Source organism: Vipera berus (assembly GCF_964194415.1).
Source record: "Vipera berus genome assembly, chromosome: 2".
NCBI classification, from domain to species: Eukaryota; Metazoa; Chordata; class Lepidosauria; order Squamata; family Viperidae; genus Vipera; species Vipera berus.
Window position 1 is genome coordinate 255,078,719 of NC_138203.1, and position 17,273 is coordinate 255,095,991.

Consider the following 17,273-nt stretch of genomic DNA (forward strand, 5'->3'; position numbering starts at 1 on the left):
TCTGGCCCAGGCTGAGAATTTTAATTTTAATTTTAACTGGGGTTTTATTTGTTCAGGGACGGATATTTTTTTTTTAAATCTGTTTTTAACTTTTGTATTTTTTGTTTTAATCACCCTGTAAACCGCCCTGAGTCCTTCGGGAAAGGGCGGTATATAAATATAATAAAATAAAATAAATAAATAAATAAATATCAATATCATTACAAGGATGTAATGTATCTTGAACAGGCATCATCTTCCTTATTTTTTTGTCCATCCTATCCAGTTCAGCTTATGTCCAATTAATAATTCCAGTAGTGTATCATATTATTATCATAATATCCAATTTATTAGCCATCAAACTCCCAGTGTGCTTTGAATTGTACATGTGAGTTTATATTTTAGGCTCTGTACTTAGGCATGACTTAGGCATGTTTGTAAAAATCCACAAGCAATTTCTTTTTTTTTTTTAAAAAAAAAAAGACTAATTCTGGCAATAATAAAAACTATGTGACATGCTTGAATTACTGATGAACTGTGTTGTGATACATGTCTGCTTCTATTTCCCCCCTTCTTTTAAAGACAAGACAAAAAAAGAAACATCTGCTGAAAATTTTCCTCTCTAGAATTCTAGGAATGTATTCTAGGAATGTATTATAACGGAAATGTTTCTTTCCCCTGGCCCAGATAATACAGATCACATCTTTTAGAAAGGGAAGGCTTTCACCAAGCCTATGTTCCTATGAACTGTCCTGTAACTTCTCTGGGACAACCCAAGTACCGTATATACTTGAGTATAAGCCGACTCGAATATAAGCCGAGACCCCTAATTTTACCCCCCAAAAGTGGGAAAAGTTGGTGACTCGAGTATAAGCCGAGGCTGGGAAATGGAGCAGCTCACCTTATGCTCCTCTCCAGAGATCTTCCCTCAGCAGCGGCCGGCAAAGTAGCTCGCACGCGAAACAAGCCCGGCAGAGGAGCCGGAGCGGCGAGCAGAGGCGCCCGGCCCAGATCCTGCAAGGCCCGGCCGAGACACGCCCCCAGCAGCGGAGCTGCTCCGGCTCCTCTGCCGAGCTTGTTTTGCATGTGAGCTACTTTGCCTGACGCTGAGAAGACCCGCTTGGGCACTCGGGTTGGTGTCAGTCTCCGCAGGCCCTTCTCGTTTCCAGGAACGTCAAGCGCGCTTGGCTCCCCACCCCCACGGCAGGGCAGGGCAGGGCAGAGACTTGCTCACCCTTCTGACGGCCCTGAAGAGAAACGAAGGGCTTGCACCGAAGGCCCATTGGCACCCGCACCCCCATTTCGGCTGCTTCGCAAACTGCTTCCTCCACCCCACCCCACCCCACCTCACCCCTCCCCGCAAAAGATGCCGGGGTCGACAGCGTTTTTTCTACCCGGAACAAGCAAACACGCAGGCAACCCTGCACTATTCAGCTCAGTGAAGTCACGCTTGAAACGGCTTGAAATGCCCGATCAGCTGATTTTCGGGGCGGAAAGCATGCGGTGTTGTTCTGTTTTTTTTTTCCTCCCCCCGAAAGTGAACGGCAGCTTTCCGTACTAGTGTATTTGTACTGCCGCGAGTGACAACTGACAAAGCTTGCCGGTGTGATCTTGATTTTGGAACTGATGAAGTCTGTTAACTAATTGATTGGCACTCCGGTCGCTCATCGCCGTGAAACTAGACCTTGTTTTGGGGGTTTTTTTTTTGTACTTTGGGCTGATCAAATGGAATAAATGGAATAAATAAAAACACTGGCATGTCAAGACACCAGCACAAAGACCAAGGTACAAGCAGCTCTCCTTCAGTCATTATTGAAACATTTGATCAGCCCAACTTCTTCTTCTTATTATTATTATTATTAAATCTGTTTTTTAACCAAGCGTGACTTCACTGAGCTGAATAGTGCAGGGTTGCCTGCGTGTTTGCTTGTTCTGGGTAGAAAAAACGCTGTCGACCCCGGCATCTTTTGCGGGGAGGGGTGAGGTGGGGTGGGGTGGGGTGGAGGAAGCAGTTTGCGAAGCAGCCAAAATGGGGGTGCGGGTGCCAATGGGCCTTCGGTGCTCCGCGGGCATTGTTGGAAGTGCTCCCCTGGTCCCCGTAGGGCTTGACACCCCCATTTCGGCTGCTTCGCAAACTGCTTCCTCCACCCCACCCCACCCCACCTCACCCCTCCCCGCAAAAGATGCCGGGGTCGACAGCGTTTTTTCTACCCGGAACAAGCAAACACGCAGGCAACCCTGCACTATTCAGCTCAGTGAAGTCACGCTTGAAACGGCTTGAAATGCCCGATCAGCTGATTTTCGGGGCGGAAAGCATGCGGTGTTGTTGTGTTGTTTTTTTCCTCCCCCCGAAAGTGAACGGCAGCTTTCCGTACTAGTGTATTTGTACTGCCGCGAGTGACAACTGACAAAGCTTGCCGGTGTGATCTTGATTTTGGAACTGATGAAGTCTGTTAACTAATTGATTGGCACTCCGGTCGCTCATCGCCGTGAAACTAGACCTTGTTTTGGGGGTGTTTTTTTTGTACTTTGGGCTGATCAAATGGAATAAATGGAATAAATAAAAACACTGGCATGTCAAGACACCAGCACAAAGACCAAGGTACAAGCAGCTCTCCTTCAGTCATTATTGAAACATTTGATCAGCCCAACTTCTTCTTCTTATTATTATTATTATTAAATCTGTTTTTTAACCAAGCGTGACTTCACTGAGCTGAATAGTGCAGGGTTGCCTGCGTGTTTGCTTGTTCCGGGTAGAAAAAACGCTGTCAACCCCGGCATCTTTTGCGGGGAGGGGTGAGGTGGGGTGGGGTGGGGTGGAGGAAGCAGTTTGCGAAGCAGCCGAAATGGGGGTATATAGAGGATGGGAGGTTCCCACCGAGAGAGCCAGCAGAGTTGTTGTCGAAGCGCGTCACACGCCTTTCCAACCACCAGAGAAGGGAGGAATAAGAAAGAAACACACACACACACACACACCAGGAAATCGAGGAAGCTTGCGTAAGATCTGAAGGAGACACGATCGTGGGAAAGGCACCGAGCGTGCCGTGGAAAAAAAAGAAAGGGTGGACTTGGGCTCGGCTGGTTTCGCAACGGGAAATGGGAAATCCCCGCAAAAGATGCCGGGGTCAACAGCGTTTTTTCTACCCGGAACAAGCAAACGCTGCCCCAAAACTGGGGCGTTTCAAGCCATGGCTCCTCCGGCAACAGTCGCTTAAGCTGCAGTTCATCCGGTTCCCCCAGCCTTTCCAAATATTCCAGGCTGGAGCATTCACTCCCTCCGCAGTTCCTCCAGCCATTACGAGCCGTTTCTGGTTAAGTTCAAACAAATACAAGCAGATTCAAGCCGTGGCTCTTTCCGCCCCGAAAATCAGCTGATCGGGCGTTTCAAGCCGCGGCGTTTCAAAACGGCCACAATCTCCCGGCAAGACCTCCTCTGCAGTTCCTCCAGCCATTACAAAGCAACTCTGGTCAAATTCAGGCCGTTTCGGTCTAATTCAGGCAGATGCAAACAGATTCAAGCCGCGGCTCTTCCACCCGAAAATCAGCTGATCGGGCGTTTCAAGACGCGGCGTTTCAAAACGGCTACAATCTCCCGGCCAGACCTCCAGCTGCCTCACCTGACAATCGGGGAGGGGAGGGGAGGGGGGGAGGAAGGAGGAAGAAACCAGCGCACCCTTCGCCCTTTTATTGTCGCAATCGAAGAGGCAGGAGAATGCGGGGTGGGAAGGGGAGAGAGAGAGAGAGAGAGAGAGTAGAAATCCCTATTTTCGGAGCCGAGAAGAGAAGCGCGGCTACAGCAGTCGCTAGAGTTCCCCCCAAGGGGGCGGAGAAAGAACTCTCGGAGCGTTTCTTTCGTAAATACGCGCGCAGGCACACACTCGCCCAGCCGCGCGCTTCGCCCAGCTTCTCGCGGGGAGTTTGCAAGCCCTTCGTTTCTCTTCAGGGCCGTCAGAAGGGTGAGCAAGTCTCTGCCCTGCCCTGCCCTGCCGTGGGGGTGGGGAGCCAAGCGCGCTTGACGTTCCTGGAAACGAGAAGGGCCTGCGGAGACTGACACCAACCCGAGTGCCCAAGCGGGTCTTCTCAGCGTCAGGCAAAGTAGCTCACATGCAAAACAAGCTCGGCAGAGGAGCCGGAGCAGCTCCGCTGCTGGGGGCGTGTCTCGGCCGGGCCTTGCAGGATCTGGGCCGGGCGCCTCTGCTCGCCGCTCCGGCTCCTCTGCCCGGCTTGTTTCGCATGTGATTCCGGGCCAGGTGCTGCTGAGGGCGAGCAGAGGCGCCCGGGCCGGATCCTGCAAGGCCCCGGCCGAGACGCGACCCCAGCAGCGTCAGGCAAAGTAGCTCACATGCAAAACAAGCCCGGCAGAGGAGCCGGAGCAGCTCCGCTGCTGGGGGCGTGTCTCGGCCGGGCCTTGCAGGATCTGGGCCGGGCGCCTCTGCTCGCCGCTCCGGCTCTTCTGCCGGGCTTGTTTCGCATGTGATTCCGGGCCAGGTGCTGCTGAGGGCGAGCAGAGGCGCCCGGGCGACCCCAGCAGCGTCAGGCAAAGTAGCTCGGCCGCGCGCAAGTCCTCGGTAAGTTCTTTTTTTTTTGTTGACTGGAGTATAAGCCGAAGTGGATTTTTTCAGCCCAAAAAGTGGGCTGAAAAATTCGGCTTATACTCAAGTATATACGGTACATGCCAACATTGAGAAGGATTACAGACAAACCTATTAGAAATAGAATATCTACAAATTAAATAACATTTTTTTCTTGCCCATCCTAATTTAGTCACAACAGTTTAGCTTCCTGCTGGGGGGAGTTTAGCTTTTGGGGGGAGGGGTCTGTGATAAGACCATAAAAGAGCCTTGGTGGAGCAGTGGGCTGATGCCTCCTTAAGTAACACCAGCTGCCTGCAATTAGTGCAGGTTCGCATCCCACCAGGCTCAAGGTTGACTCAGCCTTCCATCCTTCAGAGGTAGGTAAAATGAGGACCCAGATTGTTGGGGGCAATAAACTGACTTTGTAATAATGCTGCTTGGGGTGTGTGTGAAAGCCCTAATAAGCAGGCATATACATAGAATGAAGGCTACTGCTAAGCTTGTAAGCCGCCCTGAGTCTTTGGAGAAGGGCGGGATATAAATGGAATTTTAAAAAAATATATTTGAAAATGAAAGTTGACCACATTGCATAGCAATAGCACTTAGAATTCTATACTGCTTCATAGTGCTTTACAGATCTGTCTATTCAGTTTACAGAGTCAGCACATTGCCCCCCAACAATCTGGGCCCTCATATTACCAACCTCGGAAGGATGGAAGGCTGAATCAACCTTAAGCCACTCAGAATCAAACTCCTGGAGTGAGCAGTGAACTAGTCTGCAGTACTGCATTCTAACCACTGCACCGCCACGAGGCTTATAGCTTTCCATAAGCTGACATTCAAACTCCTTGTCAAATGTATTCTTCTAATGGAAAAGAAACCTCCATCTGGAACATTAAGATCTTGTGTTTCTAGTTAGAAAGCAATGTAAACATGTCCTTACAAATTTTGAGATGCAAGTGCCTGATTAGGCTTGTAAAAATTTAATTCTGCTGAGCATTGGGTCTTTGCAAATTCTTTGCAAATTTTGAAGAACAATTTTGAAGGGACAATTTTGAAAACTATGGCAGCATGTTTGAGGTCTTTCTTTTCAAATTGTCCAAGCAGTCATGTCTTGTTTCAGACTTGGTCAGATAAAGTTTTCCTGGCTCTTTTCACATATGTGTGTACCAGAAAGGCGAAGTGTAGTAGGCAGTAGATTTAAAAAGACTTAGGCTAGAGCACTGGAAAGAAACAAATAGAATGAAATTTAATGGGGGAAAGAGTAAAGTCATACATCTAAGTAAAACAAACAAACAAACAAAGAAGATGTATAGAATGGGGAAACTCTGGCTCAAGGGCAGTATATGTGAGAAGAATTTGGTTACACAGCTAGTCCTCGACTTACAACAGTTCACCTAGTGACCATTCAAAGTCACAACAACAGTGAAAAAGGTGGCTTATGACCATTTTTCACACTTATGTCCATTGCAGCAAACCCATGGTTACATGATTTACATTGAGATGCTTGACATCTGACTCACATTTATGATGGTTGCAGTGTCCCAGGATCATGTGATCACCTTTTGCAACCTTCTGGAAAGCAAAGCAAAAAGACTTGGTGGAGCAGTGGGCTAATGCCTCCTTAGGTAACACCAGCTGCCTGCAATTAGCACAGGTTTGAGTCCCACCAGGCTCAAGGTTGACTCAGCCTTCCATCCTTCCAAGGTAGGTAAAATGAGGACCCAGATTGTTGGGGGCAATAAGCTGACTTTGTAATAATGCCGCTTTGGGGGGGGCAAAAGCCCTAATAAACAGGCATATACATAGAATGAAGGCTATTGCTAAGCACATTGATTTGTGCTTCTTAGATTGTAAGCCACCCTGAGTCTTCGGAGAAGGGCTGGATATAAATGGGAATAAAAAAAAAAGTTTTTAGGGAAATCAGATTCACTTAACCACCATGTTAGTAGTTTAACAATTGCAGTGATTCACTTAACAAATGAGGCAAGAAAAGTTGTAAAATGGGGTAAAACTCACTTAACAAACTTAGCAACATAAATTTTGGGATCAGTTGTGGTCATAAGTTGAAGACTACTTGTACTAGTAGATCACAAATTCAACATGTCCCATCAGTGTAATGCCACTGAAAAGAAAGCCAATAATATCTTGAGGAGTGTTAAGAGGAGCATAGAGTCCAAATCACAGGCAGTAATTATTCCCCTCCACTCTTCTTTGTTTAGAGCTAGCTTGGAGCATTGAGTTCAGTTCTGCACATCTCAGCTTAAAAAAACATTGATAAATGGGAGCAAGTCTTGAGAAGGGTTACAAAGAAGGTAGAAGGTCTAGAATTCCAAGTCCTAGGAAAATTGGTTAAAAAAAACCTAGTGTCAACACTGCTAACATCGGATGTTCTTGCTTTGACTTCAGATGGAAATGTAGCCATCTTTTCTCTTTCGCTTTTAGAGTTAGTTGATGCTGGGAGGGGGGATGTGGATGAGAGTCCAGTTAGTCATAACAATAATAACTCAGCTGTGGGAATCCAAGGTTGTTGTGCCCAGAGTTGATAAAGATTTGGTGGGCTGGAGAGCTGGGGAGAAAGCCCGCGCTTCAAGCTAATTGGGGAATGTGATTTATGACTGTTAATTGGAGGAGGGAATTGTGCTTTGCTACTTTGTGCCCAGGGGAGGGGAATTCAGTTTTTGGCTTAAACTATGTAGTGCCGATACTTTGTTTCTTGAATAAAAGATTATTTAAGGTAAACAATGCCTCGAAGTTCTTTTGAAGAACTTCTGTTGGACGTTCTCTTGCTCCAGAAGGTAAGACTAGAATTGATGAGTTGAAATCCAAGAATGTAGATACAGATCAGACTTTAGGAAGAACCTCTTGATAGGTTACCACATGGAGTAATTTCTTCCCCTGAACATTTTGAAGCAGAATCTGGATAATTAACAAGTGGGGTCCTGAATCCTTGTAATGTGAAAGGGGTGGACGTATGATGATATCTCACCTCCCTTCCAACTCTATGATTCTATGGATTGGACATATCGGGGAGCACTTTCCAAAGGAGCTGCATAGGTTTACTCAGTTCTTACCAACATATGGAATCACCTCAAGGCTTGCAGACATAAAAGGGGGTTATGTGCAAGAAACCTGTGTTGTTGGTCCACAGATTCTAACTCACAGTTGTTAAGTGAAACTGGCTTCCCATTAGAAGGTTGCAAAAGGTAATCACACGATCCCAGGACACTGCAAACATCATAAATTTGAGCTGGGATTATATTATTGTATAAGGAAGGCTTTCTTTGTTTCTTAAACAATGAATCATAAATCCTGCAAATTATCCAGCAGTTTACCCAAAGGTCCCAAAGTCTATCTTTTGTCCCTCCTTGCTAGATGGAAAGATTCAGTAGGAAAATTAAATCACTTCTTGCCTAACCAAAGGAAAGTATTGTTAGGTTGCATTGAATAATATTTCCTTTCCCAATCCCTTCTTTACAAAGTAAATAAACTAAGATGTTACAGGTGATCACTCCCCTGAAAATCCGCCATGGTGGCCAAATTTTCCCACTCAAGAGATGATGCCCTTGGGTGTGCAGAGTCATGAACAGTGTGTGGTGTACACGTTTGTTTAGAGCTTCAGTAGCAAAAGTGATTAACTTCCCCCCCCCCAAAAAAAAATGTGCAGGATTTTAAAGAACTGTGTTCAACACATGGAACATCAGAAAATAAATGCAGTAGCTGAAGCAGCCCTAAGTAATACTAGCTCACATCGAATTTGAACTAGCAACAGTCACAAAGAGGTTCTGGAAGATATTATCAATCGCCGAGTTTCTGCTTCTACCCACAAAGCATTGCCATAAATAACAAAAGGCAAATGTTGCCAGTAAATCATTTTCTCCACTTTGATCAAAGCCATAAGTTACAAAGCTATAAAAGAGATTACATCTCAATTTATATTCCTTAGACCAAAAGCATAAAAAGACTTATGTCCTTGGTGCGCACATGCTTGCCACAGGCCATCTCTGGTTTTAACCTTTTAAATCCTATCTAGCTTGGCCTAACTTTCCAGGGGGTCATCATGTCTGACAAAAGTTACCAGGACATGCTGTGTGCTCATCCCAAAACAGTCTGCTGAGGATCCCCCGATCCCCTGGTGTAAAAAAGAATGGGAGGCTAGGGGAAGGCTTTCTTAATGGAGGCACCCACTGTTGTGTCTGTAGCTTGTACACACTATTAGCTCAGAGACAGAATAGAGGTAGTCTGCTCCTTACAGTCACAAATAAGCCCAAAAATTCCATTGCTAAGTGAGACAGTTGTTAAGTGAGTTTTGCCCCATTTTATGACCTTTCTCGTCAGAGTGGTTAAGTCAGACATGTCAAACACAAGGCCCGGGGGCCGGATCTGGCCCGCGAAGTGGTTTCATGTGGCCCTCAAAGCCATCCTGGAAACAGTGAGGGAACGGGCCCCACTGCCTTGGCCCTGACCCAGAGACCCTCCTTCTGCCAGAGACCCTCAGATCTGTCCCACTCCTGCCCGGGCCCCCATAGGCACCCTTGATGAGAACGATGTAGAGCTGGCCACGCCCACCCAGTAGGCCATATGCACTCTAGCCACGCCCACCCAGTAGGCCACGCCCACCCTGGCCATACCCACCCGGCCCCCTGAGGGCAACTGCAATGCTGATGCGGCCCTCAATGAAATTGAGTTTGACACCCCTGGGTTAAGTGAATCACTGCAATTGTTAAGTTGGTAACATGGTTGTGAAGTGAATCTGGCTTCTCTTTGACTTTCCTGTCAGAAGGTTGCAAAAGGGGATCACATGACCCTGGGACATGCAATCGTCATGAATTTGAGCCAGTTGCCAAGCATTTGAATTTTGATCCTGTGATCAAAGTGTGAAAAATGGTCATAAGTCACTTTTTTCAGTACCGCTTTAACTTCAGTCACTAAAAATGAATGGTTGTAAGTCGAGGATTACCTACACATACCTTGTCAGACATATTGCAGATATATTCAAGCCACCTTCATAAGTGAGGTATGGCCTTTCTTTGTCACAAACCCCAGCCTCTCCATCTTTGGGAAAGGGAGAGAAAACTGTTTCAAATCCTGAAGTAGAAGATAGGGAGTATAATTTGGAATTACTGAACTGTTATCTCAACACAAATAGTGGGACCAGAACCAGTGGGATATGCCTTAGCAATTTAGGCAGGTCATTTGCCAGAATTAACTTGACCAGCTCAAGTTCAACATTATAAATTCAAAAAAAAATTCCATTCAAGAATATTGTTGTCATATCTACACTGCAATATGACCTAATGCAGATTCCACATTAGAGGGAAGGAAGGAAGGAAGGAAGGAAGGAAGGAAGGAAGGAAGGAAGGAAGGAAGGAAGGAAGGAAGGAAGGAAGGAAGGAAGGAAGGAAGGAAGGAAGGAAGGAAGGAAGGAAGGAATTTGCAGTGGAAAGAACATTCAAGCCCCATTATCAGGGAGTGAATGATTTCAGAATGATGACTAAAAGACTGGCAGAAGAAGGTTTTTCAGGAAAAGGAGAGACAATGGAGAAAGTGAACTTGACTGAATGGCAAGGAAAAAAAGAAGAATCTGTTGCTTAGTAGAATATAGAATATTCTTTAGTGGGCAAGTGTGATTGTCTTGACTGATCTTGAACAACCTAAACCGACTTGAGTCTAATAGGTAGACTGAAGTTCAACAGAAAATCTGGGTGGTAGGCTAGATAGGAAAGTTTTTTTAAAAAAAGCCTAAGAAATTTATAGTTACTTGTAGTTTTGCCATGATGATTATATGGACATGTCCACAAAACCCCCAAGATTTGGCCTTGACCGGGAGTGTCTTCGGGGTATGGTCAAAACAAATAAGGATGGTGGTGAGATGCTTGCAATGCCTATGGAAAATAAGCAGCTAACAACTACGATCTTGACTTATTTAGACCACATCCTGTGGACATCCCTCAGCTTGACTCAAGTGAAGGTCCTTCCTTTTATATTTCAAGAGTGGATAAATGGAAAGAAAGGGAGAGAGAATTTACAGTTTCTGTACACCAAAGCCAACATATTTTGATGTCTTTGTCCTCATATAATAAATAAAATATAATCAAATATAATTAAGTATAATTAAGTATAAAAACACTAAACCAGAACATTTTTAATTAGGGTTTGTTGCAAAACCATAATGACCCACTTTATACATAATACAAGGCATAACAGCTGAGCTCTCTCATTAGTCTAAGCCCCAAACAAATAGTACATATTATGGTTTAACATGATAAATGAACACCACCTATAAGTGCTTCCCATATATTTTAAAATATGGGGTGTGAATGTTTTTATAATTACAATTCCCTCCCTTATGGTTTTGCTCTTCCATAAACTGTTCTGTTGACTTGCTTTTTCTTAATAATCCTGACAACATGAATATTTCAGTGCAGTAGCCCAGAACTAGGCCAAATTAATTATTGCCATATGAACATTTTAAATAGATTGATCGCAGGACTTTAACTCTAGAATCAAAGGCAAAGCCAGGGTTGAGTTACAGGATGAACGTGTATCTTGGACTGTGTGGAATATGAATCCACAAAAGATCAGGGAACAGCATGAAACAATTCAAAGTCCATTTCAGGAAACATTATCTTACTGTAACTAAGGCCACAGCCCAGCAAAAAATTTTTAAGAAAACCAAGAGTGTTCTGGTTTCCATCAGAAGCAACTCTATAACCCATATTTCCACATTATACTTTAGAAAAAAGGTCAAACAGCAAAAGAAGAAAAAAAAACGCAGAGAAGGTCTGACACATCCAGCACTAAAGGATGTTTCCTCTGGATATCTATAGCATTTCAAAAATTTATTGAAAGCAGTGAATTTAAAATACCATGCATATGCTTTTCACTTAAAATTAAACAATAAGGCTACAGCTCTTATCCTGCAGAGCATCACTCTGCTGTCATTCTCATATAATCAATGTCCATAAAGAAGATAATGTATCATTTTTATTATTTATTCATGCACCTCCTTTCTTGCAATGAGGCCTGAAATTAAACTTTTGGGGATCCTACTGATTCCAATCAGGGAGATTTACTCAGCAACCTTGTAGAGGCCAATCCAGAAGAAAGTTTGATTGATTTCAATGAGCTTATTTGCAGGTGAGTGAACAGAATTTTGTAGCTTGACTCCTTACATTAATTCATCACTGAAATCAACTGCATTTAACATGTTTCCAATTGGCTGATGGAGCTCCTTGGTTTGAAATAAGCTCGGTATTACCAGATTCCTCCGTACCCTTGCAAGGGATTCTTCAGGGCTATAAGGGCTAGAGTTTGTTTGATTTAGTCTGCAAAGCTTGGACCCAAATGCAGTTTGTGTATTTGCCACCCTTTCTATGGTAGGCCCCCTTCATGGATTACTGCCTTGTCGTGGCGAAGGGGCTTGCATAATTCAATGAAGCTATGAGCTATGCCATGCAGGGCCACCCAAGATGGAAAGGTCATAGTAGAGAGTTCTGACAAAATGTGATCCACTGGTGAAGGAAATGGCAACCCACTCCAGTATCTTTGCCATGAAAACCCTATGGACATTATCAAAAGGCAAAACGATATGACGCTGGAAGATGAGCCCCTCAGGTCGGAAGGCGTCCAATATGCTACTGGGGAAGAGCAGAGGGCTAGTACTAGTAGCGCCAGAAAGAATGAAGCGACTGGGCCAAAGCCGAAAGGACGCTCAGCTGTGGATGTGTCTGGTGGTGAAAGGAAAGTCCGATGCTGTAAAGATTTTTTCTCCATAGGAACCTGGAATGTAAGATCCATGAATCAAGGAAAGCTGGACGTGGTCCAAAAAGAGATGACAAGACTAAACATCAACATCTTAGGTATCAGCAAACTAAAATGGACAGGAATGGGTGAATTTAATTCAGATGACCATCAGGTATACTACTGTGGGCAAGAATCCCTCAAAAGAAATGGAGTAGCCTTCGTAGTCAATAAAAGAGTAGGAAAAGCAATACTGGGATACAATCCTCAAAATGACAGAATGATCTCAGTTCGAATCCAAGGCAAACCATTCAATATCACAGTAGTCCAAGTCTATGCCCCAACCACCAGTGCTGAAGAGGATAAAATTGACAGGTTTTATGAAGCCCTACAGCACCTTATAGAACTAACACCAAAAAATGATGTTCTTTTCATCATGGGGGATTGGAATGCTATAGTAGGAAGCCAAAAGATAACCAGAATAACAGGCAAGTTTGGCCTTGGAGAACAAAATGAAGCAGGGCACAGGCTGATAGAATACTGTCAAGAGAATACGATGGTCATAGCAAACACTCTTTTCCAACAACCCAAGAGATGGCTCTACACATGGACATCACCAGATGGTCAACACAGAAATCAGATTGACTATATGCTCTGCAGCCTAAGATGGAGAAACTCTATACAGTCAGTAAAAACAAGACCAGGAGCTGACTGTGGCTCAGACCATGAGCTTCTCATTGCAAAGTTTAGGATTAAACTGAAGAAAGTAATAAAAAGCACTAGGCCACTCAGGTATGAATTAAATCATATCCCTGTTGAATATACAGTAGAGGTGACAAATAGATTTAAGGAATTAGATCTGATAGACAGAGTGCCTGAAGAACTATGGACAGAGGTTTGCAACATTGTACAAGAGGTAGCAACTAAAAGCATCCCAAAGAAAAAGAAATGCAAGAAAGCAAAATGGCTGTCTGAGGAAGCTTTGCAAATAGCTGAGGAAAGGAGGGATTGCTACACTCAATTTGCCAGCAAATTTGGAAAACTCAACAGTGGCCACAGGATTGGAAAAGATCAGTTTACATTCCAATTCCAAAGAAAGGCAGTGCCAAAGAATGTTCCAACTACCACACCATTGCACTCATTTCTCATGCTAGTAAAGTTATGCTTAAAATTCTACAAGCTAGACTCCAGCAGTATGTGGATTGAGAACTACCAGAAGTACAGGCAGGATTTCTAAGAGGCAGAGGAACTAGAGATCAAATTGCCAACTTTTAAAAAGAGGCTAGACAGTCACTTGTCTGAGATGGTATAGGTCTGTTGCCTCTTTTTCTGCCTTCAGGTGCTTTGGAGAGTAGCTTGACTCCCTCTTCTTTGTGGCAGCCCCTGAGATACTGGAACACCCTTCCTTATATGTTTTACCCTCCAGTCCCCTAATCATCTTTTTATGATGTTTGCAGCATTCCAAGTCATGTGGTTGCTATTTGCAAACTTCCCAGAGGGCTACTGACAATCAAAGTCAATGCGGGAAGCCAGATTCGCTTAACAGCCATATAATTCACTTAAGCAGTGCAGTGATTTACTTAATAGCTCTAGCAAAAAATCAGATGCAACTCACTTAACAAACATTTTGCTTTGGGAAATTCTTTTCCCAATTGTGGCCATAAGTCAAAGACCACCTATCTATAGGTAACATCCACCTTTCCAAACGTGGGAGTTTTTATATGTCTTGAGTTTCAGTTCTCATATTCCCATTCAGTCTGGCATTAGGCTTTGATGCTGCAAAAAATCTTAAGTAGCATTCCTGCTTATTAGGAGGCTCAGGAGTTGCTGCAAATAAATTATTGTTTCCCATCAGAGCAAATTTACCTACACAGCAAATGTGCTCTGAATTAGTTTGTGCTCTGATCTGATCTGAAACTATCCATTAAGGAAGTAAACCAATGTATACATATACTACAAGGCATGTTAATGTAGTGACAATCAAGGCATGCTGGTAAATACTTACAATCAAAGGCCAATCTGGTGAAAATTAACAGACACATAAATGCAGCTATTGAGCCCATGTAGCGAAAGGGAATTTTCTTCTTTTCAGGCATTCCTGAAATTCTCCTAGGATTATCTGCATTTGTATACAAGTGTCAGCGTTCATCCATTTTTTTTGATGTGATTTGTGGTAACATAATGTAATGTGGAGGTATTCAATATCTTTTAAAAAGTGAGAAAATTGCAGTGAAGTAATTGCACATCTGGATTGCATGTGCAGACCACAAATGCTATATCAGGAAGCATCTGAGAAGCCAATTAATGATTTGCTGGCAATATGTACAGTGTGTAAAGAGTCAGAATGAGAAATAGAGATATTTTATTCATTATTGCCTGGCATAGCAAGTGAATCAAGGACAACATAGGTCAAATTTGGTTAAAAATGAATGATAGGTCATTTGATGTAGTCCCTAGGAAAAAAGAAAAAAATATCCAAGGAAGCATTATTAAATTTACTCTTTATCTATCAATTCTCTCAGTGAAAAATTATCTTAATTTTTATTGATTTTCACAATGGTACTTTATTAAGCTTGATTGTCAGTTCTGCTTACAGCATAAAATATGCATCTCCTTCCCAACATAATGATTAGTGCCCATGATAACATTCAAATTATGCAAAAGTGTGAACATGAAAGGGAAGTGAAACAGAACATTAACTGAAAATTGGTAAAGCAAATGTACAATATGTAGTATTGGGCCTTGTTTTATTGTGTATACCACATGGGGTTTGAATGCTGGAAGGTTGCTTAAGCAGGGAGCTGGCTAATGGCACCCAGCTCCTCAGACAACCCATCTCCAGCGCTGCCATTGGCTGCGTCTAGGGTGGCAATAGATTGCTTTAAACCTATTGGCCGCCACCTAGAGGCCAGGGTATAAATTGCTGCATTTGCAGCCCGGTTTCCCAGTTCGGTTCCTGCAAGCAAATAAAGAATGTTCCTGACTGAACTCACTCGCCTCGTCTCTTCTCTCAAGCAATGAACCCAGTACACAACAATATCTATCTATCTATCTATCTATCTATCTATCTATCTATCTATCTATCTATCTATCTATCTATCTATCTATCTATCTATCTACCATCTACACTACAACCATGTTTCTAATGTTCTGAGGAATGCTTGACACATTACTCTTCCAACACAGAACATAGAATATAGAATAATAGAGTTAGAAGAGACCTTGGAGGTCTTCTAGTTCAACCCCCTGCTCAAGCAGGACACCTTATACCATTCCAGGCAAGTGGCTCTCCAGTCTGTTTTTGAAAGCTTCCCATGTTGAAGCACTCACACCTTCTGATGGCAAGCTGTTTCATTGGTTGATTGCTCTTATCATTAGGAAATTTCTCTTAGTTCTAAGTTGCTGCTCTCCTTGGTTAGTTTCCATCCATTGTTTCTTGTCTTGCCGTTTGGTGCTTTGGAAAATAGTTTGACACACACCCCCTCGTCATTTCTGATCTGGATAGAGAAAAATCTGATTTTAAAAAGTTTCCCTTGCTTCCACCTTGAAGCTAACTTGATTTTTGTTCTGATTGTTCTAACCTGATTTCTCTAAGCAATTTGATTGCACAGAGTCCTTCGGGAATAGGGCGGTATATAAATTCAATTAATAAATGATAGCAGTGTTCCAATATCTCAGGGGCTGCCACAAAGAAGAGGGAGCCAAGCTATTCTCCAAAGCACCTGAAAGCAGGACAAGAAGCAACGGATAGAAACTAGTCAAGGAGAGAAGCAACCTAGAACTAAGGAGAAACTTCCTGACAGAACAATTAAACAGTGGAACAACCTGCCTCCAGAGGTGGTGAATGCTCCAACACTGGAAGGTTTTAAGAAGAGACTGGACAGCCATTTGCCTGAAATGGTATAAGGTTTCCTGCCTGAGCAGGGGGTTGGACTAGATGACCTCCAAGGTGCCTTCCAACTTCTTCTTCTTCTTCTTCTTCTTCTTCTTCTTCTTCTTCTTCTTCTTCTTCTTCTTCTTCTTCTTCTTCTTCTTCTTCTTCTTATTATTATTATTATTATTATTATTATTATTATTATTATTATTATTATTATTAAATTAATAAGTAAATATTATCTACAGAATGTTGGTAGTTAGGCTTCTGTTTGTCAAAAAACAATAACAAATGAGATGGATGTGTATGGAGTGTTTAAGAGCCTAAGTGTAAATGTATGAAGCATCAGCCAGGAACACATGTAGCCTTCAAAACTGAAAAAGGTAATATGGCCCATTTTCGACAGAATAAGCTGAAGGGTATCATTAGGCGTAGAACCTGTGGCTCAACATCTTTGAAGGATGTATAATTCCCAGAATCCCTTCAAACATCACCACTGAATTGCACTGAAAGTTTCCTTTCTCTGAGAATTCAGCTCAACTTAATGTGGGACCTCCCCTAATTTTACTTCCAGAACAACCTAAATGGAAGATTGAGCTAAGAAAGACTTTGAAGTTGGACAGCAAATTGAAACTCAGCCACCAAGTTCTAAGCCAATACCTTTAATTCTTTCTCTATATTGACACTGATATTTTCTATCACCTGAACTGGGACATCTTTTTAAAATGCTGTAAGCCAGGGGTGTCAAACTTGCAACATCACATGACGTATCCTGACTTTTTCCCCATTGCCAGAACTGGGGTGGGTGTGGTTTCGGCATGACGCCTCTGGCCCGCAGGCTGGCAGTTTGGCACCCCTGCTATAAGCCCTCCATCATATTTAAATGTATAAAAACCTATACCAAGTTGCTGTTTCCAGAATCACATACAGGCAGTGATTAACTCTCACCTGATACTTTTCTTGCTGCCTATTAACCCATCAAATAGCTAAATTAATGGCACGGTGATTCTTTGGAGACTTTTAAATGTCTTTTATTGCCAGTGAAGAAAAAACATCCTAGTCAACCATGTAAAATACTTCTTTAAACCATCCAAGGGAAATTT